The sequence below is a fragment of the Macaca mulatta genome, chromosome 2 (assembly GCF_049350105.2).
Source record: "Macaca mulatta isolate MMU2019108-1 chromosome 2, T2T-MMU8v2.0, whole genome shotgun sequence".
NCBI classification, from domain to species: domain Eukaryota; kingdom Metazoa; phylum Chordata; class Mammalia; order Primates; family Cercopithecidae; genus Macaca; species Macaca mulatta.
In genome coordinates this window covers 159,927,733-159,953,704 of record NC_133407.1, presented here as the reverse complement: position 1 = coordinate 159,953,704, position 25,972 = coordinate 159,927,733, and the positions used below count along the sequence as shown (strand labels likewise).

Genomic DNA, 25,972 nt, shown 5'->3' with positions numbered 1-25,972 from the left:
TTAAATTAACAATTCACTTCTAATTACTAACCCCCATTTCTAACAGTTATATAACATTGAACAGAATGCTTTTATCATTAGAACCTGGAGCTTTTATCATTAACGCTCAATAAAAAGAATCCATTTTTAATCTCACTCTGGTTTTTTGTCATTACCTAATATGGAACTGTTCTTAGAGAAAGCAGACCCCTGGGACTTCTCAGAGTCAGCTGCAGAGATTCAGGACGCCCACACTGAAGAACTCTTGCCCCCAGTTCTGTTCCCCCTCATACCTATTAGTCAGGGCTGGGTTCCATCGCCTTAATGGCTTCATCCCTCTCTGTTTCTGGGCCCAAGAGAAAAACTGAATTCATTATTGACAGCACCTGGTCCTTGTGATGTATGCTTAAACCAAATGAGGGGAGGTCAGAACCATCTTGCTTACACCTGTTTCAGTTTAAGCCTTTGCAGTGGTACTTTCTCCCCCTTTGAAAGTCAGGTTTCCCCACCCAACCTCTCTAGGAAGCTATGGTTTAACATTAGCCCATGCTTGCTCAGGTGTCCTCTCCACAGATCTCGGCAGATTCCGGCCAATTCCATATCTAGCCTGGCCTCCAAAGCAGAGCGTTCTCTCTTGAGTGAGATGGTGGTTTCCCCTTATCTCTTAACTAGAGACTTAAAATAGTGTCCAGGTGCCAAAAGTTGATTTCTTGCTTAAGTACAGGAAAAGCCAGAGTTTGCCCCAACACTTGTCACCTGTGCCCCTCAACCAATCAACCGAACAAAACATCTACAAAAGATCTAGATGTTTCTTTACTTTGGCAGTCACTGAACTGTTAATCTGTTTGTTCACATGTCCAGTCAGCTGTGCCTGTCACGGCTTCTCCGTTGACTGGGGGCCCCGCTGAGCTGAGGCCGTGAGGAGATACTGCATGAAGGTCTTTACCTCCTGTTTCCCAGTGCTCCCAAGATGTCCAGCCAGGCATATTGGGGTACTCAGGGTCACACCAATCCTCCTGTGGGCACAGGGGAGGGGGCCTTCTCCACAATCCCACCCCACTTTTCTTGCAAGATGAACCTAGTCTTGGCTCCCAGGCTGGATCACTGATCGTCAACTTGGCAGTCTGCTCAGTAATGGGGTTCCCAAAAAGCCTGCCTTGACAGCCGATAGAAGAAAGGGCAGACAGGAGGAAGTAAACAAAGCTCACTCAGGCCAAGTCCCTATCTGCTTAAAGTTATCACCCTCTACCATTTGAACTGATTTTTGCACTAGCCATACCAGCGCTTTTTCATGAAAAGTCAATAACTTGCTAATGCTAAAAGGTTGCAAATAGGGGAAGGTTCAGTTGGCAAATTATATACCCTTACTTAAGCTTCTGCTTATTGGGATTTTAATGGTCATATACCAGGTTTGCAGGATGGGGGAGCAAGACTGCAAGGGGAAAAGGAGCTCTTCGGTCAAAGTTAAATATGAATTATAGCCACATGCTGGGGCAGCCTGGGAATAATTACCTTGGTTATCTTAATCAGGATAGCAGAGCCATATTCATCTACAACACCTGGGCCACTTCTCCATCAGGCTGGGCCCACCTCTGCATCAGGGAATTTTAATTCACTGTCTCTCTTTTTTTTTTTTTTTTTTTTTTTTGAGATGGAGTCTCGCTCTGTTGTCCAGGCTGGAATGCAATGGCGTGATCTCGGCTCACTGCAGCCTCCACCTCCTGGGTTCAAGTGATTCTCCTGCCTCAGCCTCCCAAGTTGCTGAGATTACAGACGTGTGCCACCATGCCTGGCTACTTTTTGTATTTTTAGTAGAGACGGGGTTTCACCATGTTGGCCAGGCTGGTCTCGAACTCCCAACCTCAAGCGATCTGCCCGCCTCAGCCTCCCGAAGTGCTGGGATTACAGGCATAAGCCACCACACCCGGACAATTCATGGTCTCTTAAGCACTAGAGGCAACCAGCAGAGCAATTGTCATCAACCCAGAATGTCCTCCAACCTCCTTTTCAATAATTAGGGTGACCACATAACATATTATCCAAATGAGGATTCTTGAGAACGGAAAGGGCTCTTTGAATATTCATGCTGGGACTATTTAGGGGAGCCAGGGTATACATATGGCCACCTCTACCCTAATCTCTCCCATGTCTCCCGACACAAGACATGACTTCAAAGATGTCTTCCCCATGCAGCTGTGTCAAATTTGATGCCTGCCCTGCCTGTGTGGGCACCGACCCAGAAGGCTGCCACAGAAACACTGACTCATGGGCGCTGTTCCTGTGTCTCAGCCTCAGGGATAAATTTGGTTACAGACACCAAGCCTCTAGAAAAACAAAAGACAAAGGTGTCTTCCCTGGCCACATTCACCCTATTCCGGCCAAGCTCGGGCTTCATGTGCCCTCTGTCCAGGAACCTGTTATTTCACACTGCAGGTTATTTTGGACATGTTCTCATAGCTGTCCTTACTCCTTTGCTAGACCGACAGTGTCTTCGTTTCTGACTCTTTACAGGAATGTTGAACTCACCTGAGTTCCCTTGTCCCATCATCGTTTGTCAATCATAAACAAATAAACAATATTGGCTAAAAGTTTGGTTGTGAGTAGGATTACAAATGACTTTTCCCCCAATATAAATACTATCATTTTCTGTAATATTTTTCCAATATTTTTCTATGTATATACTTTTAAAAATAAAATTATATATACAAATGATCATTGCCTTCATTTTTCATGCTTTTCCTCAGATATGGAACACTCTTCATAAATCTTATTTTCAGTGACTATATCATATTCCAGCAAGTAGATAAGCCAAAACTTAATGATGCCTCTGTTAGTTACCATTTAGGTTGCTTCCAATTTCATTAAAACAAACAGTTTAATGGACATAAACTTATCCTTTCTTTCTTTTTCTTTCTTTCTTTTTTTTTTTTTTTTGAGATGGAGTCTCATTTCATTGCCCAGGCTGGAGTACAATGGCACAATCTTGGCTCACTGCAACCTCCACCTCCCAGGTTCAAGCAATTCTTCTGTCTCAGCCCCCCGAATAGCTAGGACTACAGGCACCTGACACCATGCCCAGCTAATTTTTGTATTTTTACTAGAGACGGGGTTTCACCTTGTTGGTCAGGCTGGTCTTGAACTCCTGACCTCAGGTGATCTACCCACCTTGGCCTCCCAAAGTGCTGGGATTACAGGTATGAGCCACTGCACCTGGCCCCTTTATTTCCATAATAATCCTTTAGATTATTTCCCCAAGATACATTTCGAGAACTTCAATTACTGAGTCAGAGTGCGTGGGATTTTATGGCTCTTGCATCCAGGTCCTCTTGATTCCTGTCAACTTGCCTGGTGCTGACTTGTGGCTCCCCAGTATTCTACTCTCCTGCCTCAGCCTCCGTTCAAGCTTGTTCTTCTTGATCTGGTGCCAGAATTCAGGCAAGGATGAGGTTCAGGGATTCCTACATGGTTTGAAGGGATGTACACTTAGATACCCAACCAAGTTAGGTTAGGCTTGGGAAGTGAGGCAAGTATTGAGTAAGACAGAAAAGGATCCAAACTTCGAGAAGTCATGAAGTTCAAAACGACTGTTATCAAGCAAAACATGAGGCTTCTGCCCTCTCCAGTATAATCCTGCCAGTGAGGGCAGCTCTGGAATGCCTCCCACGTTCTTTTCCACCCAGCTGAGTCCTACTCCAACCTCAAGGTCCATCTCTTCTCTAAGTCCTCTCCACCCAGCAGGATCTAAGAGCATCGAAAGCCCTATTTATGACATGGGTCCACAAGCACCCCGTCCATGACATTGTGCCCACCAATCTATGAAAAGTAAGAAAAATGAGGACAACATAGGGAGCTTTTTATACAGCTTAATGTACATAATTTAATCTGTCCTCTAATCTCAATTTATGTCCTTCATACTTCTTAGAAATTCACATGTTCTTTCATTTATTTGTAAAAATGTAAACGGCTTTGTTTAATTAGAAGTTTGTTCCTTCATCACATGTTTCTGAGAGCATACTACCTGCCAGGTGCTATAACAGTCCCTGGAGACATAGCAGTGAACAAAACAGACGACGCTTCCCCTGCCCAGCCCAGCTCAGACTCTGCAGATTAAGGCCTTGTCTCCCCAGCTGCAATGCCTATGAGCAGGACCTGGGTTTGGGCATCTTTGGATCTGCACACACTAAGTTCTTAACACACACTTGCTGAGGACAGGGTTTTATAATGATACCAACACTTCCTGGGAAGATGGTGGGAGCACTGGTATGCACAGCAGTATGTATTGATGGCATACATCCTATGGGTCTCCCACATGTATGTATGGCATATGTATGCATGCATGGAAGCAAGAAGTAGGCGTTGAGGTCAGCCAGCTCTGGCACCACACTGCCTGGCTTCTAGACCCAGCTCTGCTGCAAGACCTTCAGCAAGTTATTGGACTTCTTTCAGCTCATGTCCTCCCTATAATGGGGGCAAGATGGTAACAGCACTTGTCTCAGAGGTCATGAGGATTGAAGTCCTCAGCTGGTTCCCTGGAAGCCCTCCTTAAATGCGGCCTGTTGCAGCTATAACCATAGCACCAATCGGGTGCTAAATGAACCAGCTATTAGACAACAGAGTCAACATTAAATCAGGAGAAAACTTCCACACTCCAGGGAAGCAACCTGAAATTGAAGATGTATCTGACTGGTTGACCAGAAAAGTTAATAACATAAGAAATAAATTTTCATTTGTATGTAAAAGAGAGGGAAAAAACTAGACAGACTTTCTCTTCCTTCTCCAAAGATGCCAATAATAGAAACATGGTACAATATCCCTGCCAAATCCAGGTTTCCGGAATGATGGGCACATGCCAGAATTCAACCACAAACAGCCAGGCTGAGTTGGGGGGAGCAGAATTGGGGAATAAACACACACAGATCGGGGACTTTCCTGAAGTATGGACATTCTACAGACAGATCATTTCCAGTGCCACACAGAGCTTCGGAATTTAAGAAGTCTGAGGGAGGGTGAGGTAGGGTGGGAAACAGAGCATGGGCCACAGCCAGCAGAAGGACAAAGGCCCAAGTTTGTAGAAGCTGCTCTTAGCACCGAGATTTAAGTGGAATGCTTTGCAGATTTAATATCAGTGGCGTAGATAAAATAATGTCAGCAGACTGAGTAATTAAAGCTTCTTGGCTCACTTCCTCACTCTCTCACTTTCTGGAAGGATGCTCAGAGGGAAAAGAGATGGGTTCAATAAACCAAGAATTCCTCAGACTGATGAGGATATTTTTAGTTTCTCCTGACATCTAGGATAGCAGAGACAGTATTTCAGGATCAGATCTTGACTATGCCCTTTACACTGGGCTAAGCATCACTCTTTGAAACCCTTTGATGAAAATTAGATTCTTTTAAAGATGTCCACACACTAATTAAGACTACTTCTGGGGAGTCTTTAGGCCCCAGCAGAGGCCGTTTCTAGCAGAGTGGAACATATACTGTGAAGCCAGTTGCCACCACTCCTATTTCTCACCATCTCCCCAAATTCCTTTCCCTACCTGCCCAGGGTTCCTCTCTGGGCCTGCATCTGGATCAGATCTGCTCAGCCCAGGCCTACAGCTACACCAGGGGAGTTGCCAGGGTGCCACAGCCAGGTCATCACAGAGCAGCACTGGCCCAACCACCTGTTCCCACTTGCTTTTTAAAGCTTGGGCTTTTTGACAAGGAAAGAGTGAATCACAGAACCACAGATACAGTTAAGACCATGGAGATCTGCTCATTCCACCTCCTACCCAGCAGAGGAATCTCATTCTGTCCCAAACTGGGCAACAGTGGACCTGATGTGTGCGACGAGATTTGCCAGGGTCGGTGGCTCAAGCCTGTAATCCCAGCACTTTGGGAGGCCGAGACGGGCGGATCACGAGGTCAGGAGTTTGAGACCATCCTGGCTAACACAGTGAAACCCCGTCTCTACTAAAAAATACAAAAAACCAGCCGGGCGAGGTGGCGGGCGCCTGTAGTCCCAGCTACTCGGGAGGCTGAGGCAAGAGAATGGCGTGAACCCGGGAGGCAGAGCTTGCAGTGAGCTGAGATCTGGCCACTGCACTCCAGCCTGGGCAAGAGAGTGAGACTCTGCCTCAAAAAAAAAAAAAAAAAAAAAGAAAGAGATTTGCCAGGGTATAGCTGAGCCATGGGGCTGTGATTACAGGCTGATAGCAGGTAAGGAACCAAACCCAGCAGGGTTTGAGGCAGGACTTAGTCCAGATCCTAGTGGATCCCCTTGTGAGACAGAGCAGGCCTGAGAGTGCGAGGAGCTGCAGCACTAACTCCTCCAGATCCTTAGGGTGGTCCTGGATTCCCAAGAGGTAAGACACCCTCCTCACACATGCAGAAACCATCTCTGTGCATGTCCAACAGATCTGAGGCCTGAGGCTCCAAGAAGGGACAGGGAGGCATGGCAGGGGAAAGAGTTCAGGTCACTGTTAGCAGGGTCAGCTCTCTTAGGAATGGTCTAGAGAACCTCATTAGGGCCGTCCTTTTCCATTGCCCAGCTCCTGTAGCAGAGGGGCTTATTGTGGGGACCTTGACAGAGCCCAGACAGCACATCTCTGAAAGGTAACCACTGAGTTGCCACCCTCACAGGTAGCCCATTCCCATATGATGTCAGGGGGCACTGTATTATTCAAGAAATGATTTTTGCTGAGCCATGATATGCCTCCCCCTAAATAGACCCAATTCTGCCTCCTACAGTCACACAGAGTGAACTCTCCTCGTCTATAAGACATACCTACAAATGTTTGAAGACAGGCATAACTTATCCTTTATTCTTCTGCAGATTAAACACACTCAATCCCACTTCAACTGTTTCTACTTGGCAGTTTTCAAATACATCCACTTCCTCGGGGCACACATTAGTTTCACTATGACCCTCTTGCTATGACTCTGAGGAATGAAGAAAGAACACAACCACAGGGTGCCTCTAATCCTAGCACTTTGGGAGGCCAAGGCAAGTGGATCACTTGAGCCCAGGAGGTCGAGACCAGTCTGGGCAACACAGGAAAACCCAACTCTACAAAAAACACAAAAATTAGCTGGGTATGGTGGCACATGCCTATGGTCCCCGCTACTCAGGAGGCTGAGGAAGGAGGACTGCTTGAGTCCAGAAGGCAGAGGTTGCAGTGAGCCGAGATGGCACCTCTGCACTCCAGCCTGAGCAACAGAGCCAGACCCTCTCTCAAAAAAAAAAAAAAAAAAACCCAAAACGAAAACAAAAACCCACAACTCACAGCCACACAGTGGTTAAATGTGCAGATTTGAATCTCAGTTCCATCACCCACTGTGCCTCGGTTTCCTCAGCAGCGCCTGATAATCTTAGTTGTGGTGAATTAAATCAATCAATTCATGGAGAGCTCTTAGAACTGTGCTTGGCACCTGATAAGCACCTAATTAAGTTTTAGCTACTTCTTAGCACAATGCTTAGCATATAAGAAGTACATAATACATACACAAGTCCTCCACCTAGATATTCCAGTTCCCTGACTCACCAGCTTCCTTATCGATCAAACAACAACAGCACCACTGCTGGGCAAGACTGCTTTGGAACTCTGATGAGGCAAGAAATGAGAAGTCTCCTGGTCAGTGCTTGGTGCACGGCAAGGATGCAATAAACGTTAGCTTCCTCTACCTTTTTATTGATGCAGCAGTTGGGAGACCATTCTTCATGTCTCTCACAGTTTTGCACATCTTGCAAGCAGAGGTACTGACTGCCTTTGTTCCTGAGTATCTTTTCAAGAAGATCTGCATAGCAAATAGCCTTCAAAGAGAGAGAGAGTTTCCCTCAGGATGGAGCAAAGTGCAGGCACACTTACTGTTCATTACAGAATCTCAAGTTCCCTAGGCTCAGGACTTCTCTCCACTGGGTGTGCAGGTATCACCTGGCCCTCTTGGTGTCAACCTGTGGAGGTTGGAGCTCAAAGAACCAGTACAGGAAAATGCTGATATTCTGATTACTGTTATTGTTGTGAATCACAAAGTCCCTTATCTCTAACCTATAAGTCTCATCTTCTGCCAGCATGTATGAAACTGTGGCAGGTTAACTCCTTCACTTGAAAGTATGTGAAATCTAAGACCCTTCACAGTTATTAGCAAAAGTCTATAGGAAAGATAGTGGCAAAATAAACTCCTTTCCCATAGTCTTTATCTTAAAATGTCATCTACCCCTTCACATCCTGCCAACATTTAGCTGACTTTTTAAAATTTTTAAGTAAAGAATGTTTCCTTATTTATTTTCGTATTATTCATGTTGATTTTCATCTTCTGGATTCTAATTCAAATTTCTGTGCATTTGAGATATTTCTGAGGCTCCTTTTTTTTTCCAGGGGGGCATTCTTTTGAATTTGAAGACTCCCCTTTTTAAATCCTTTTGTCTGAGATGCACAGACCATCATCTCTCCTTACATCCCATTCATTCCTCCCACCAAACCTGGTGCACCACCATCCTTCTAAATCTAGTCTCTTAACTGTAGCATCAGACACCAGGTCTGTACTGCATAAAACTCATGGAGAGCATATGCCTTCATTTAATTTGTTGTCAAGAGAACTGAAAGTTCTACCATCATCCTAAGGTGCTGTTCTCCTCTCCCCTCATCCTTCACTGAGAGCACAGAGCAGGACCCTCACGCTAACCACCCTGCCTGTAAAAGGTGGGGATGCATGACCTGAGGGTGTGGCTCAGGCGAAGGCCAGCTACTACAACCACCAGCTGTTGTAGTTGGGCAGAAGAGGTAAGAACAGAAATCTGAGAAATCTGGCCTAGAACAGCTAACTAACCCACATCAAGCCAGGATCCGGGAACATGGTTGTATGAATACGAGCAGGGAAGCACAGATACTGCCTCAGGCACTAAGAAAAGGAGGGAACACAGTTAAGGATAAGGTTATGGAAATGCCTAATACAATTTCTACTCACCTCAGACAGCTGAGTGGAAAACTGGTAGATTCAGAAGTAGTCAGTGGCTCCATGTCTTTTTCAGATACCCTAAACTAATGGGACATGATCTTCACTCCCGCCTCCTACCACCACCACTACTTCCACTGCCGCTCATTTTCAGATCGAGGATTTGTGTGCATGATAAAGTCTAGCTTGCAGATACCCACTGACTATTCAGCTAAGCTACCAGCGATTTCCCTCCTTCCTTCCTTCCTTCCTGCCTGCCTGCCTGCCTGCCTGCCTGCCTGCCTCCCTCCCTCCCTCCCTCCCTCCCTCTCTCCCTCTCTCGTTCTTTTCTTTCTGACGAAGTCTCACTCTGTTGCCCAGGTTGGAGTGTAGTAGTGCGATCTCGGCTCACTGCAACCTCTGCCTCCCGGGTTCAGGCGATTCTCTTGTCTCAGTTCCCCAAGTAACAGGGATTACAAGTCTGCACCACCACACCTGGCTATTCTTTTTTTTTGTATTTTTAGTAGGGACAGGGTTTCACCATGTGAACCAACCAGGCTGGTCTTGAACTCCCGAACTCAAGTGATCCACCCACCTCGGCCTCCCAAAGTCCTAGGATTACAGGTGTGAGCCACCATGCCCGGCTGAGCTACCAGTGATTTTCAAAGTTTTCTCTCTTGCTTTCTATAATTACCCTCCCTCCCCACTACAAAATTGGGTATATCTAAGTCTCAGCAACTGGTATTAAATTATAACTTATGATTCTTTAAAAATAAATAAAAAATAAATAAGTCAACAAAACTCTTGAACTATCATGCTTTGCTATTATTCATCTTTTTTTATATTTTGGGTTTTATTTTTAGATTTTACCGTCTAAAGATCTCTTACAATATTTTTTAAGCAGGGCAGGGTATCCCAAGACCTCAACATCTGGTCATAAGTTACTTGCAGAACTGTAGCATAGTTTTCTTTCTTTTGAAAAATAATTAGTCTGTGATGGTTTTAATAGATAGCAAATGAATAAAAACAACTTTTATCTTAACATAGTTTTAGCAGTAAGAATGAATTTTATCAGGCCCCATGATCACGGATTATCTGGAAACATTTAGTAATAAGTTCCAAGAAAAACTCCAGAGGATGAACCCGTGGTCTGCAGGCCTCCTACCAGCTTAAACTCTGCAGGGCTAGGGGTCCACCCTCATCCCACATCCAGGGTCTCCTTTGTGTTGTAGGGGCTCAACTGCTGGTCCTGCCTCCCGCAAGACGGCTTTCCATCTTGTCAAAGTGTTCACAAGTGCCCCAACCAGAAACTACTCTTATGCTTTCCTATGATACTATGGGTCATCTGTTTTCACTATGTTTATGGAAGAGACAGGACAAGATCCAAACCTCATTGCAATCTCCCAGTTGCCAGAAAATCCATCCCTTTACCTATATAGATTAACTCCCAATTTATCCAACCCTGTAGGGGGTTGCTGTGGTTTGAATGTGTCACCAAAAATTCATGTTTTGGAAACTTGACTCCCACTGCAACAGTTTTGAGAGGTGGACCTTTAAGAGCTGATTTAGTAATGACGGCTTTGTTCTCATTAATAGATTGATGTTATTTCAGGAATGGGTTCATCATTGTAGGAGTGGGTTTGTTATTAAAAAAAAAAGTCCAACCCTGCTCTTGCTCTCTTATTCTCTCTTGTCCTTCTACCTTACACCATGGGATGACACAGCAAGAAGGCCCCAGCAAGAAGACAGCCCTTGAACTTGAACTTCCCAGCCTCCAGAACTGTAAGAAATAAGTCTCTATTCTTCACAAATTACCTGGTTTGTGATATTCTTTTATAGCAGCATAAAATAGGCTGAGACAGTATCTTCAGGCTATTCCACTACAGATACTGCCTCTAGTCAAAAATGGCCAGACCCTCAGGCCTGGGTACTCCCCATCAATACAGAGGAATGAAACCTGGTCAAGAGAAGAGGCCACTGCTGTCCCAGAGCACAGCCCATAGAATTACTCCCCAGACACAGGTACTATCTGGATTCTCTAGCTTTTGTAAGAACCTAAACTGGTAGTTCTGAGTAAGAAATCTTTAAGGGAAGCCATGAGGGACTCCTCCATCCTTCTTCAGCCGCAGCAGGGAGTCATGTGTACTTTACAGAGTATGATAAAGAATCCTACTGCTGTATCAATCAGCAGGCAAAGAGTCCATCATGACCCCTCAGTGTCCCTGCTTTGTCAGGTTGAAGTCCTATGACCACATTTGTGGGGCTGACAGTTTCTGATGTCAAGAATCTGACACGTTTGTGCATCTGTCCTACTCCTTCCATCTGTCTTCTCCTATGCCACCCAACCCTTCTACTCAGAGCTGGGACATCAGTAGACTCTTCTGCCTAGGAAAGGACTAGTCCTGGACCTTCCTTGTCATCACTGTTCCCACACCCCCCAATACACAACTCCAAAAGTAGATTTTCCTCAGGAAACATCACTTCAGGCCTCAACCTCACACTGAAGAGCTTTTGGGGTGAGGCAGTTAAGGCACAGCTTTGAGTGGCTCTGAGTGCAAACAGAAGAAAGAAATCATCCCTGGCTTCAATGAGTTTCCAGTTTAATGGGGGAAGAGGAGGCCCACGAGCACATATGAAAGCAGGAAAGCACCAAGAGAGCATTATTCCTTGTGTGATAATGGGTTTAAATACCTCGTGGCTGCACTAACAGTCAATCACCACCCCTGCTTCTTGACAGACTTTCTTCCCTTGGTTTCTGGAATGCCATGCTCTCCTGTTTTTCTTCCTACTTCCTTTTCCTGGTCTCTAAATGACTGACATGCTCACTCCTGAGGTGATCAAATCCAGTTATGTGGTTTTATACACCATCTAGAGGCTGGTGATCTCCACAGACATTTCTTATCCCAACCTCTCCACTGATCTCCAGAATTTGACATCTCACTGTCTACTCCAGCTCTCGACTGGTTTATCTAACAAGACATACAGGACCTCTCCATTTTCTCCAGCCAAATGTGCTCTTCTCACAGCATTTCCCATCCAGGCAAAAGGCTCCACTGTCCACCCAAGTGCTCAGGCCCAGAATTCATCCCTCACTCCTCTCCCTCCACTTGTAGGTGATCCATCCACCTTGGCCTCCCAAAGTGCTGGGATTACAGGTGTGAGCGGCTGAGTCTGGCTCTTACTGTACTTTAAAGTCACCACTGGATGTTACTATCTTCCTGTTCTACTAGAATGAAAATTACATGAGAGCAGGGACTTTGCCTCACTCATCATTCAAGGAGGCTGTTGAATGAATGAAAGTCATGCCTGGCAGAATGTCATGTCCTGTTAGCCACATTGATGAGAGTTACATTCTTTTCTGGGGAAGGGGACTGAATTTTTCACAGAAACAATAACATAAGAGATGGTTACGCTATTGATCAAGGTCCTAATGCCCACCTTTTAAAGAAACATGATCAAACCCCTATTTAACTACAAGTTATATATCAAGCAATATAGAGCTCTCTAAAATACATGTGCTTTCATTAAAAAAAGAAAAATAATAATGAAGCACATGTAAATATAATTTGATATGATATATATCACAATTCATTGTTCAAAGTTATTATATCAAAAGCAGAATGATCATCTTCATTAAAAACATGGAATTCATAAGCCTGGGTTCGGTGGCTCACGCCCGTAATTCCAGCACTTTGAGAGGCTGGGGTGGGAGGATTGCTTGAGCCCAGGAGTTTGAGACCAGCCCTGATAACACAGCAAGGCCCCATCTCTACAACGAATTTAAAAGCTGGATATGGTGGTGTGCACCTATAGTCCCAGCTACTCAGAAGGCTGAGGCAGGAGGATTGTTTAAGCCTGAGAGGTTGAGGCTGCAGTGAGCTATAATTGTGCCACTGTACTCCAACCTGGGCAACAAAGAAACACCCTGTCTCAAAAAAAAAAAAAAAAAAAAAGACATGGAATTCAGACAAAAGATCTTCCACTGACATCTCTGAAAATACATATAGAGGAAACTACAGGTTACTTGCCCTTTTGAAACATCTATGGAGAAATGTTGGTAGGGAGAGTGTTAGAATGTAGCAGGGCATGGAGACACACCTGTGGTGATTGGAAATCCAGGAGGGCAGCATGGAGCCACCCAACCTCTGCAGCTCTATCTTTCCTGCTAAGATTGGATCTGTCTGGAGTCAGGGGAGACTTCTTGTTGCAAGGAAAAGGTAAGCAGAAGATCCCCACCAGTCCCCATCGGCATTGCAAACACCTACAGTCCTTACAACAGGAGAATCCCACAGTCCTCACAAGTCCTGGGGCCAGTTTGGAGACACACTGGAATTCACACAGTCACATTGCCCTGAATTAGGAGCACAACGTATGCACTTCCCATCTCTCCCACCCCTTGTGAACCAAGCTGCTGCAGCAAGGCACAATCTTGAGACCTGAGCCACCTCTGGATTGAATCCTGCTCTGGAGGCTGGTAACTACGGCACCTCCCAACACTGGAGCTCCATCTTCCTTACACCAAGCTCACATGGGTGGCTGTATGCCACAACCTCAGTTGCATGGAGATTGGGCCCAAGATCAGCTGTGACTCTGATCCTGCATAGCAGGGAAACCAACCCCTGCCATTGCACCTCCAGCCAGAGGACCAATCTGTCAGTTCTGACTGGAGCAAACCTACCCTTGAGCCAGCCAAATGGTTGCATGCCCTCCTCTAAATATGAGAGACCCCTGAGCATCCAAGCAGTTGATATGCCCCTGCACTAGCAAAGTGGCTATGCACCCACACTCAGGACCTGAGAAACAGCTCCATAATAGTATCCCCCGCTTACAGGCATGTTCCTGGCCTGCCTAGTGGCCCTGTACCACCCCTAACCCCCAAAAAAGTCCTGAGAAACCCACAGGGCATCCCTGGCAGGCATGCCCTTATGCCAGCTGAGCAGCTTTGCACCTGTGTCCCAAACCTAAGAAACAACGCTGTGGACCATCCCCAGCAGATATTCTCCCAGGCTGGCTGAGCAGCTGTCTGTCCATGTCCCAGCCTGAGATATAGCCCTGTGGGCCACCTCTGGCAGGCATGCCCCTACACCAGTTGAGCAGCCTTGCGCCTGCATCCTGGGCCTAAAAAGCAGCTGCATGGGCTGCCCCTGGCAGACACATCACCAGGCTGGTTGAGCAGCTATAAGCCCATGTCCTGAGATGAAGAAACAGCCCCATGGACCATCCCTAGTAGACATGCCCCCCAGCCAATCAAGCAACCATGTGGCTGTGTCACAAGCATGAGAAACAGACCTGTAGGTAGTCCCCAGCAAACACGACCTGAGTTCAGCCAAGTAGCCTTCTGTCAGCATCCTGTCCTGAGTCTGATAAACAGCCCCACAGATCACTCCTGACAGACACACTAGGTTGGCCAAACATCTGCATGCTCATGCTCCTGGCCAGAATAACAGCCCTGGGACCCCAAACCCAGCAAGCTAGACCCAAATTTGGTCAATCCATCATTTACATTTATATTCTCCAACCTTAGAAAGAGCCCAGCAAACCCAGCAAGCCCAGCCTGGTAAAGCCACACCACTGTCACCACAAACTCTTTCAACCTAGGCCACTGAGAAATCACAAATACCACTAGTGTGGATCACAGGTGAAGAAACTACACAGAGACTATACTAATGCATCAACCTAGAACCCAGGCAAATGCACCCCACTGAACCGACATCACAAGACACATTCATATAAATAAGTCTTTCTCTACAAAGCCTACTTCATAAAATTGGAAGAGGCAACTTTTCCACCAGATGCATAGAAATCAATATAGAAACACAACCATGAAAAAACCAGAAAACATGTTACCTCCCAAGAAAAACAGTAATTCTCCAGTAACAGACTCCAATCATAAGGAAATATATGAAATGCCAGAAAAACAATTCAAAATAATAATCTTAAGGAAAATCAGTGAGATAATCTGATGAAATCAGGAAAACAATTCAAGATTTGAATGAGAAATTCAACAAAGAGATGGATATCATTTAAAAAGAACTAAAAGGAAATCAACGAATGAAATAAAAATTAGCAGAAAACTTCCTAAGTCTTAGGAGAGAGATGGACATTCAGGTCTAGAAAGCTCAAAGAACCCCAAATAGATTAAATCCAAACAGGTCCTCACTAAGGCACATTATAATCAAATTGTCAAAAGTCAGAGACAAAGACAGAATTTTAGAAGCATCAAGAGAAAAGCACTAAGTTACATATAAGGGAATCTCTATTAGACTAACAGGAGATTTCTCAAAAGGAATCTTACAGGCCAGGAAAGAATAGAATTTAAAGTATTGAAAGAAAGAAGGGAAAAACTCTGTCAGCTAAGAATATTATACCCAGCAAAGCTAACCTTCACAAATGAAGAAGAAATAAAATATTTCACAGACAAGCAAAAAGTAAAGGAATTCATCACCACTAAACTGACCCTACAAGAAATGCTCAAGGGATTCTTACATCTGGAAATGAAAAGATGATAACCACCATATATATATATAAAGACTCTACCAAAAAACTTAGAACCGATAAACAAATTTAGTAAAGTTACAGGATATAAAATTAATATACAAAAATGAGTAGCATTTCTACACACAAGCAACAAACTAGCTGAAAAGAAATCAAGAAGGCAATCCCATTTACAATAGCTACTAACAAATAAGAATAAATTTAACCAAGGAGGTGAAAGACCTCTACAAGGAAAACTACAAAACACTGATGAAAGAGACTGAAGAGGATACAAACAAGTGGAAAGGCATCCTATGCCCATGGATCAGAAGAATTAATATTGTTAAAACAACAATACTATCCAAAGCAATCTACAGATTGGATGCAATTCCTATCAGAATACCAATGAAATTCTTCACAGAAAAAGAAAAAAAATTCCTAAATTTTATATGGAACAATGAAAGGCCCTAAATACGCAAAGCAGTCCTGACCAAAAATGACACAGCTGGGGGTATCACACTACCAGACCTCAAAATATACTATAAAGCTCTAGTAACCCAAACAGCATGGTATTAGCATAAAAACAGACACATAGACCAAGAGAACAAATAGAGAACCCAGAAATTAATCCACATAGGTACAGCCAATTGATTTTTGACAAAGGTACCAGGAATATTCTTTGTGAAAAGGATACTCTCTTGAATAGATGGTGCTGGGAAAACTGCATATCCATAGGCAGAAGAACAAAACTAGACCCCCCACCTCTCATCCTATACAAAAATCAATTCAAAATGGATCAAAGACCTAAATGTAAGACCTGAAATGATAAAATTACTAGAAGATAACATAAGGAAAATGCCTCAGAACACTGGTCTGGGAAAATATTTTATGAATAAGACCTCAAAAGCACAGGGAACAAAAGCAAAAATAGACAAATAGTATGATAGCAAATGAAAATGTTTCTGCATGGCAAAGCAAGCAAAGAAAACAAATAGTGAAAAAACCTACAGGATGGGAGAAAATATTTGCAAACTACTCACCTGACAGGGAATTAATATCCAGAATATGCAAGGAATTCAATTCAACAGCAGAAAAACAATCTGATTAGAAAATGATCAAATTATATGAACAGACATTTCTTAAAAGAAGAAATATAAATTGCCAACAAATATATGGAAAAATGCCCAACATCACTAATCATCAGGGAAATACAAATCAAAACCACAATGAGGTATCAGCTTATCCCAGTTAGAATGGCTATTTTCAAAAAGACAAACAACAAATGCTGGCAAGGATGAGGAGAAAAGGAATCTCATATACTCTTGGTGGGAATGTAAACTAGTATAGCAACTATGGAAACCAGTATAGAGGTTCTTCCAAAACTAAAAATAGAACAACCATATGATCCAGCAATTCTACTATTGGGAATTTATCCAAAGGAAAAAAGGAAATCATATCAAAGAGACGTCTGTATCCCCATGTCTACCGCAGCACTATTTACATATAGCCAAGATATGGGATCAATGTAGGTATCCAACAGAAGATGAATGGATAAATAAAATGTGGTATAGATACACAATGGAATACTATTTAACCATAAAAAAGAATGAATCCTGCCATTTGCGGCAACACGGATAGAACTGGAGGACATTATATTAAGTGAGATAAGCCAGGAACAGAAAGTTAGACATGGTGTGTTCTCATTCATATGTGAAAGCTAAAAAATGTTGATCTCTAAGAAGTAAAATAGTAGAACAGAGGATACTAGAGGCTGGGAAGGGTAGCAGGAAGGGAGGGATAGGGAGAGATTTGCTAAAGGATATAAAATTACAGCTAGATAAAAGAATAAGTTCTACTGTTCTATACCATGGTAGGACGACTATAGTTAACAATAATACATAGTTTCAAATAGGTAGAAGGAGGATATTGAATGTTTCAAACATAAAGAAATGATAAATGTTTGCAAAGATGGATATGCTAATTGCCTGGATCTGATCACCATATATTAATTGTATCAAAACATCACTATGTACTCCATGAATATGTACAACTATTATTAGTAAATTTTTTAAAATGTTTGCATCTTGCTAAGGAGTCCTGTATTACCTATGAGTGTCCCATTGGCTTAGACTTTAAGGGACTCACAGAGAAGGGCATGAGTTCTCGACTGCCTTTGCATTGACCAGATGTGTCTCGAGAGCTTTGCTCAAATGGCCCCAATGATGCAAAGAAAGGAATACTGGGTGAGTCCTATGGTGTCATGAGCCCCTAGGCTTTAAAACTGAAGTTTTATCTCATTTTTATTTACTTCTTTTCCTCATTGCAAACGTCCTTGTCACAGCATAAAGTAGGTGACTAAACAAAGAGGGCTTCTGGCATAGACCACTCACCAGTACCAGAGGCACAACTTTCATCCTGACTTCTGGCCAGGCAGATGTGCCTTTAAAATAAAGGGACTTGCATTATTTTTTGCATCCTTTGATCTTCTACCAATGGTGCTTCACAGTGTGAAAAGCCTTAAGGCTTTCTTTTAAAGGATGCCTTGCTCATATGTTCAGTGTTCACTTTGGTCCAGCCTCCCACAAATCCTAAAATAAAGCCCCATCTCAGCCATATGTGCTGTGTTTTCTTTCAGGCAGTAGTAGGACACTGCTTTTCCCTTTATCAGCCATTTTAGAGTCCAACCTCATAGTCACTTTTTTAAAAATTCCTTTGATGTTATGGGATTTATTTCCTTAACAAAAGAGCAGGCCCTACATACTTCAATATGCCTTTCAAAGTAGTCTAAGAAGCTGTTCTCTCAAGTCAATGATGGGGTCATAGTTCAAAGCAGGTTTAGCACCATAGGGGAAATAATCAGTATTATTTTTTTGAAATCACAGGCCACACTTCCTGTTATTAATTCACGCCTCCCCACTTCCACCACCCACCAACCTTCTCACTTTCTTTGCTTCACTGGTATTGGTTTTGACCCTGCCAGCCTCCTCTGCACTGAGAGTTAACAGACACCCTCACCCCAGGCTGATGTTAGCTGAGGACCCCTGAAGTACTGTAGTAGTTAGACCCTAAGGAGGGGGTCAAGGGTAGCAGCGGGAAACCACCTTCCTCACTGCTAGAGCTGCAGAAAGCAATGGAAACCCCCAAACCCCAAAGTACACATATGAAATCCCAAATGATCACCCACACTTTTGGAATATTATTTAAAATATTTTCTATTGTATAGCTGCCCAAAGAAGGCACTGTCTTTGTTAAACAGGCTCACTCTACACCTATTATCACACGGGATTTCTCACCAGAGTGCAGGTGACCAGGTTGTGGGCAGTGCTCTGGAAGCTGCTCGGTCCCACAGAACTAGCTATGGTTATGAGTCCAGGTAACACAAAGTTCCACCTGTGTTCCATCCCCAACAATGCCTGCTTGCCAAGGAACCATGGAGTCAAAGGAGAAATCACAACCAGAGCTAGTCAGAGCAGCCTCCTGGAGCAGCAGGAGGAGAAAGTTTTCAGCCAGCTTGGAAGGATGGAGTACCACAGTGCACAGTGTGAACAGTTTCTAGCAGCAGTCATGGCATCCCATAGGCCCTTATTCTTGTTTCCTGCCTAGTTCCAATGATGATTCCCACCACCTTCGCCAGTTCAAGAATTCTGACCAGCTAAGCCAAGATCAACAGACAATGCTGCAGCACGCTGCCTTCACTCCTACCTGCCTGGGCAGCTGGCCAGGTGCCATCTCACCTTGGGGGCAGCAGTCTCTTCTGGGCACCTAGAAAGACACACAGCTCCCCTCTCTGCAGCCTCCCCAGGGGGGACTGAGGAGGAATGGTCAACAGCATAATGTAAACTCTGCTCACTCACCACCGTCTTCTCTGTTGTTTGTTGTGGCAACTGGGCCAGGGGGACAGGAAAGGCGTCCTGAAGCTCTCAGCTGGGAAGCTCCTGAAGTTGCTCTGAACTGCAGCAGAGGCAGCTGATTCGGGAGCCACCTGGGTGGGTGGGAAGGAGGAAAGGAAAGCCAAATCAGAGACAGACACGCACAAGGGATGTGGGAGCGGCTGGGAGGAGTACATCACTCTGGGACAGGCTATGTAGAAACAGGGAAGTGTCCCAACAGTGACGATGGGTGGCTTTTATTACCGTGTGGGGGGTTATACATTTAGAGTTCAGGAACAATAGTTACAAGGAGAACCAGAACGAGGTGCTTTCTTCCCCCACAGAGGACAGATGTGGAACCATGAGGGTGGTACTCCGGGTAGGCTGCAGGGTCTAGGGAGAGGCCCTGGCAGGGGTGAGGGAGGAAGGCCATGGGAGCTGCCTTCCTGCAGGTGAAAGGCAGTGCAGGCAGGTGGCTGTTGGGGAGTTCTGGAGGGAGCTGGTTCCTGGCTATCAGAGATCTGGCTTTAGTGACATGGCCAGGGGAAGAAAGGGCTGACAGGGCCGGAAAAAAAAACACCGACACCCTGGGAGAGGATGTGCTTCTAGAGGAGCGTCTCTCTTACCTTCACTGTCCCCGGGCTGGGCCGATATGCTTTGTTTCCCCAGCACCCACACCAAGGCAGAACACGGGGCCCCCCACTCAGCCTGGCCCAGGCTCCTGAAGTTCCCCCTTCTCTTCCCTTCAGAAACTTTTGTTTTCCTCTGAAGGCAAATCTCACTTTTTAAGAGGGAAACAAATACCTACAATAAGTAGCAATTCCATTTCCTCAGAGGGACAAATAACTTATTTCAGGGCCCTTTATAAGCTACCCTTCCGGATGGTGTGTTAATGTGAAAAGGACAGTTTGAAAATCCAAAGGAAATCAAGCCGTCACAATGGCATTTGCTGTTTTTGAATGTTTTCTGTTCCCTCCCAAAATTGAAGTTGAATCTTAATCCCTGAAGCAACAGTATTAGGAGTTAGGACCTTTGGGTGTGATTAAGTCAGGAGGGCAGAGCCCCTGAGAATACGATCAGCAACCTTATAAAGGGGCTGGAGCGAACTGGCTGGCCCTTTTTTGCTCTTCTGCCTTCTGCCAAGTGAGGACAAAGCAACTTGGCACCATCTTGGAAGCAGAAAACAGCCCTCACAAGACACCAAATCTGCTGGCATCTTGATCTTGGACTTCCATTTTCCAGAACTGTGAGGAAAAAATTCTACTATTTGTAGATCACCCAGCCTCAGGTATTTTGTCATAGCAGCACAGACTAAGACAGCATTTCAGCAGGGGACTTCCAGACTGAAAAAGTCCTTACAGAATCCCTTAATAAATCACAAAGGAAACAGAGAGGGTGGAAACCCTGAGTTTAGGGTGGTGGCTTCCCCTGACACTTTGAGGGACACTTTGAAAAGGAAATGGGAGAGACTGGGCTCTCAAAGAAGGGGCAGGATGAGGTGGAATTCCTACCCCATTACAGTCCCATACCCAGGTGCTCTTTTCTACCTGGACAGGACGTGTCAGCAGAAAGTTCATTTCAAGAGTGCCAGCCTTGTCCGCACCCAGTTGCTCCCTGTAATCTGTTTGGCCACAGGACCAAATGATAGCTAAAGCAGAACAGGTGTTTCTATAAGGAATGGTTTCCATGTCTCATAAGCTAAGCCAGGCAATCCCAGCAGGACTTCTCTTGACCTTGAAGAGAAAAGTCAAGCTCAGGACATCTGCTGCCACCTCCTCAATAGATATCCATCTCTGGTGAGGGTTTAGGGATACCTCTCGCTTCTTAGTTCCCTAACCTCGACCCCACCTCCAGTGAGCACACCTGGCCCTTCATTCTCACCAGCCCCCTTCCACTTTCTACCAGCCAGAGGAGCCTCGAAACCTGCTGCTCTTCCTATCCTCAGTTCACTACCCTGCCCCATGTACACGGGAGGCCTTGGGTGATCTGTCATTTCCATTCTTTTGCCCAGCTGATTAGGCCACATCTGGCTATTATTTCACAACTCACCTGCACCACAGACACTTAATACTCTCCTGCTTCTCAAATAATTAGAAGCCACTCACAAGAAAACAAAATATAGAGCTGTTAATTATTTAAAAATTAAAACTATATAAAAACTGATAATATAGGCAAAATGATTTTCTAAGCTATTTTGCAACCCTATCAAGCATTACATCTATCCCCAAGTTCCCTGAAACTCGTGGCAAAAAAGGTAACAGGACAGGTCACACAATTCTCCTTGTTGGATGAGGACACGAAGCCACTTCATCAGGTAACAGGGCCCTCCAGTGCTAATCTCCAAAAGGTCTCTCTCCAGAGAGAGGACTGAACAACACAATGGACAATTCTACCAACAGGGTTTTCAAAAGGAAACATTTGGCGTTTCATTACTGTTTCTTGTTTGTTTGTTGTTTTTTGGAGACAGGGTCTTGCTCTGTTGCCCAGGCTGGGGTCTGCAGTGGCGCGATCTCAGCTGGCTGCAACATCTGCCTCCCGTGTTCAAGTGATTCTTGTGCCTCAGCCTCCCAAGTAGTTGGGACTATAGGTGCATGCCACCATGTCCTGCTAATTTTTGTATTTTTAGTAGAGATGGAGTTTCACCATGTTGGCTAGGCTGGTCTTGAACTCCCGACCTCAAGTGATCCACATGCCTCAGCCTCCCAAAGTACTGGGATTACAGGCATGAGCTACTGCACCCAGACTCAGAGTTTGGTAACTTTTAAATATCAACATTCGATAAAAAGGAAAATAATAAAATATGACTTGGGATTTTTGCAGGGATCTAAAGCAAAGGTCTGGACAGGTAATTTTTTTAATAGTTTTTTAAAAATTATCTGTAAGTTCTAGGGTACATGTGCACAATGTGCAGGTTTGTTACATATGTATCCATGTGCCATGTTGGTGTGCTACACCCATTAACTCGTCATTTACATTAGGTATATCTCCTAATGCTATCCCCTCCCCCCTCCCCCCACCCCACAACAGGCCCCGGTGTGTGACGTTCCCCTTCCTGTGTCCAAGTGATCTCATTGTTCAGTTCCCACCAATGAGTGAGAACATGCGGTGTTTGGTTTTCTGTCCTTGCGATAGTTTGCTCAGAATGATGGTTTCCAGCTTCATCCATGTCCCTACAAAGGAAACGAACTCATCCCTTTTTATGGCTGCATAGTATTCCATGGTGTATATGTGCCACATTTTCTTAATCCAGTCTATCACTGATGGACATTTGGGTTGGTTCCAAGTCTTTGCTATTGTGAAAAGTGCTGCAATAAACACACGTGTGCATGTGTCTTTATAGCAGCATGACTTATAATCCTTTGGATACATACCCAGTAATGGGATGGCTGGATCAAATGATATTTCTAGTTCTAGATCCTTGAGGAGTCTTCCACAATGGTTGAAGCAGTTTACAGTCCCACCAACAGTGTAAAAGTGTTCGTATTTCTCCACATCCTCTCCAGCACCTGTTGTTTCCTGATTTTTTGTTTGTTTGTTTGTTTTTTGAGATGGAGTCTCATTCTGTCACCCAGGCTGGAGTGCAGTGACACGATCTTGGCTCACTGCAACCTCCGCCTCCCAGGTTCACGCGATTCTCCTGCTTCAGCCTCCTGAGTAGCTGGGATTACAGGCGCCCGCCACCACACCCGGCTAATTTTTTGTGTATTTTTAGTAGAGACAGGATTTCACTATGTTGACCAGACTGGTCTCGAACTCCTGACCTCGTGATCTGCCTGCCTCGGCCTCCCAAAGTGCTGGGATTACAGGCGTGAGCCACTATGCCTGGCCGTTTCCTGACTTTTTAATGATCGCCATTCTAACTGGTGTGAGATGATATCTCATTGTGGTTTTGATTTCCATTTCTCTGATGGCGAGTGATGATGAGCATTTTTTCATGTGTCTGTTGGCTGCATAAATGTCTTCTTTTGAGAAGTGTCTGTTCATATCCTTTGTCCACTTTTTGATGGGGTTGTTTGATTTTTTCTTGTAAATTTGTTTAAGTTCTTTGTAGATTCTGGATATTAGCCCTTTGTCAGATGGGTAGATTGCAAAAATTTTCTCCCATTCTGTAGGTTGCCTGTTCACTCTGATAGTAGTTTCTTTTGCTGTGCAGAAGCTCTTTAGTTTAATTAGATCCCATTTGTCAATTTTGCCTTTTGTTCCCATTGCTTTTAGTGTTTTAGACTGGACAGGTAATTTAATAAAGGTCTTGGTGGTTCTCAGTGGAAAGCTGAGTTGCCCTCATCACCCATCCTGGAGGTGGGGGTCAAGGTGGGTAAAGGTGGTACAGGCAGGTTGCACGGGAGTTCAGGGTTAGGAGGATTGAGGGAGCATTGGGATGTGCCGTGGGATTATTGACTGCCATAATGACTTGAGAACAAGGGAAGGGAGCTGAATGTCCTACCTTAAATATAATGCTCATTATAAAGAGCATTATAAAGCATTTTGTCTTGACTAAAATGCTAATAGCACCCCTGGAGAGAAACATTGGAAGGGAAATCAGTAATTAGCATGACTCTTCTAGTGCCTCCTCTAAAATACCAATTAAGTCTTTACAGGGAGTTGACGGCAGTGACCACAAGAATGTCTGCTCTGGGAAGTAGAGATGAAGGAGGATGCCAGGTTTCTGATGTGTCAGCTCTGCTGGTGGTAAACTGCATATTGTCTTATGAGGCATAACGAGCCTGAAGGCCACTGCTGGCCGGACACAGAGCTGGGCAATGGTGCACTATAAAAAGCATGCCCATGGAAAGGAACATAACTCTCCTTTTATTTCTTTATATGTCTAAATGAAGACACAACTGGAACACAAAAACTACACATCAGTCCATCATAGGAGAAACTATTTTAGAATAGAGCAGTGGTTCTCAAAGTGTGGTCCCTAATTAGCATCACCTGGGAACTTGTTAGATATGCAGATTATTGGGTCCTACCCCAGACCTGCTGAATCAGAAACTCTGGGTGTGAGGCTGAGCAACTTGTGTATTGACAAGTCCTCCAGGTGACTCTGATGCAGGCTCAAGGCTGAGAACCACTGGTCTAGAAAGTCCGGGGCTCAATATGGCAATCAGTCACAAGAGAGATTTTAGAAATCCTGCTTCATCCCTGTGTAGAGTTTCTATCAGGCTCAGAGAGGGAGGGGAATATTTCAATATGTCTATGGCAAGCAACTGATCAGGGGTGGAACACCGGAAGACAGAAGACCCCAGGGATGAGAAATAAGGACAAAGAGTAAATTATCAAGGGTCAATCTGAGCCTCGAGTTTGATTAACCATCCTAGGAAGAGTTTGTTTTAATTTAACTTGTATTTCTGTTTGAATAGCAAATACAGTTATATGATTAGAAATAGCGTTGGGGCTCAGAAAACAATACCCCAAACTGAAGGCTTCAGAGGCAAAAGTTTCTCTCCAACCTTCTCCTTCCCTCCTGTCTCTGGCCACTCATTCTACTCCAAGAACACTAGAATCCCTCTTCCCCAAGGCAGGTTATAGAAACCAGAACCCCTTTTCCTTAACGCCAGCCATGAAACCTAAAAGTATTACTCTAACTTCTCCCTATGGCCTTTCTGTGTAAAAACTGGCCATAAAGAAATTACCTGACCACCTTGTTTGATTGTAGGTCATAAGAGCCCCATTCCAGAGAGAGTCTTGCCCCATTAGAAGGAAGGAATGCTGCACAGAGAGGAGGAATACAAACAGAAAGGCCTTGCTGAGTTTCCCTACTCAGTCTATTAGCATTAGATTATATACCCTTTTTGTCCAATCATATTTTTACACAGTTGTCCACAGTTTGTTGAACCTAAGCATAAAAATGAACAGTTTCCTTTGTATCTTTGGGTCTTCATTCTGAAGGCTCCCATGTCATGAAAAACTATGATGAAATAAATTTTTGTGCCTTTTCTACTATTAATCCACCTTTTGTCATTTGGTGTTTGGTGAACCTTCAGAGCGCAAAGGAGAAGTTTTCCCTTGCCTCTTCAACTGAAAAGATACAAAAGTATACAGTGAAATGTCTTTCACCCACACCTGCTTCTAGGTACCCAGCTCCTAGGTACCCAGCACCAACTTCTCTTCCCTTCCAGAATCAGTCATGTAATCAACATCTTCTAGAGATATGTTTTGAAAATACATGCATATTTTTATACCCACTTTCTCTTAAATACAAATAATAACATATTATACACACTCTTCTACACCTTGCTTTATTTCACTTAATATATTTTGGAGGTTATTCCATACCAGAAACATCAAGAAACAGTTACAAGTGTTCTGAGTGTCTGGAAACATACAACACTCCAGGGCATGGGTATCCTTCCTGCAGATAAGGAGTACCTGCTAGGCTACCACATGATGTTTGTGGATTTCTTAGTGAACCTGCTGTAGGGAAGCTGTACTAAAATTCTCAGTTTGGAGAACTCTCCGCAGGCCTACTTGTATTTTGGGTTTTTGTTTGTTTGTTTGTTTTTGTTTTTGTTTTGAGACAGAGTCTCGCTCTGTTGCCCAGGCTGGAGTGCAGGGGTGCGATCTCTGCTCACTGCAAGCTCCGCCTCCCGGGTTCACACCATTCTCCTGCCTCAGCCTCCCGTGTAGCTGGAACTACAGGCGCCCGCCACCACGCCCGGCTAATTTTTTTTTTTTTTTTTTGTATCTTTAGTACAGACAGGGTTTCACCCTGTTAGCCAGGATGGTCTCGATCT

The 25,972-nt window shown here is 44.4% G+C and overlaps 1 protein-coding gene and 1 non-coding gene across 3 annotated transcripts in view; one reads left to right on the top strand and one right to left on the bottom strand.

Annotated features, from left to right (window-relative positions):
* MYLK (myosin light chain kinase) overlaps positions 1 to 19,314 on the bottom strand; it is a 220,904-nt gene extending 201,590 nt beyond the window's left edge. For both annotated transcript variants that reach the window (XM_001113525.5, XM_077993789.1), the window contains exon 1: positions 19,221 to 19,314. The gene's annotated coding sequence lies outside the window, so the exon portion shown is untranslated. The remainder of the gene's footprint in view (positions 1 to 19,220) is intronic.
* On the top strand, positions 2,168 to 2,298 carry LOC114676588 (small nucleolar RNA SNORA5). Its single transcript, XR_003727639.2, has one exon. It is a non-coding gene; the product is annotated as a small nucleolar RNA SNORA5 (small nucleolar RNA).
* Positions 19,315 to 25,972: the final 6,658 nt, after the last annotated feature.